Here is an 854-nt window from a genome sequence, read left to right as displayed (position 1 = left end):
TGACGTAGCGAGAGGAAACTCATTCCACTTTGGAATTCAGGCTCCGCCCCTGCCGGAGTATAAAACACCCCCACCAACTAGACTTGTATACTTTGTGCCTTGACTTCTGTCTTAATATCAGAATCGCACGCTTAATATTGAAACCATGTGCAAAAAAACAAAAACAACAACAAAAAAAAAAACCATTCAGTGTGTCCAGCAGTTTCTCAGCAGCAGATTAAACTTAAAAGAGCAGAGGTAGGAATGATTCCTCGCCAGGACAGACTTAAGATGTATCACTCCGTCAGTAATCACAAACTGAAAGGTGAAGGTGAAAGAGCTGCGAAACTTTTTGGTTCAGTAAAAGCATCAATTATTAAAGATGGCAACTTAACGAATGAAAAAAGAATGATTATTAAAGTTAATATGACCAGTTAGCTGAATTATAGCATATAAACAAGCAACACCTAATGTAACTTGCTTCAGATAAGAGCTGTAATCAGGATTTATACTGAAATAAAAATTTCTACCTGGCTTCATCTAAACCCCATGTGGCTGTATATCTGTATATCATGAATCAGAAGAGTTCTTTCTTCTCTTGTCGTCTTCAAACATTATAGTCTACAGAGACTCCTGCCTGACCTCATCTGTCATCCTGTTCATTACCACTGGGACTTCGTACATTTCTGATGTAATCCCATCCCCATCCCCTAGCTTCGTATTATAGCTCATCAACCTTATCCGTCTACGGCTACAGCTCTGCACATCACCCTTTAACTTGAAACTCAGTATTAGTAAACTTTTTTCCCACTCCTCGGACACTTTCCAGGATTGTGTTTTCTGGTTAAAAAGCCCACTCCCCTCTTTCCTATATA

This window comes from Neolamprologus brichardi, chromosome 13, assembly GCF_056152115.1.
Source record: "Neolamprologus brichardi isolate AB-2024 chromosome 13, ASM5615211v1, whole genome shotgun sequence".
Lineage (NCBI taxonomy): Eukaryota > Metazoa > Chordata > Actinopteri > Cichliformes > Cichlidae > Neolamprologus > Neolamprologus brichardi.
Note: the sequence above shows the minus strand (reverse complement) of the source record.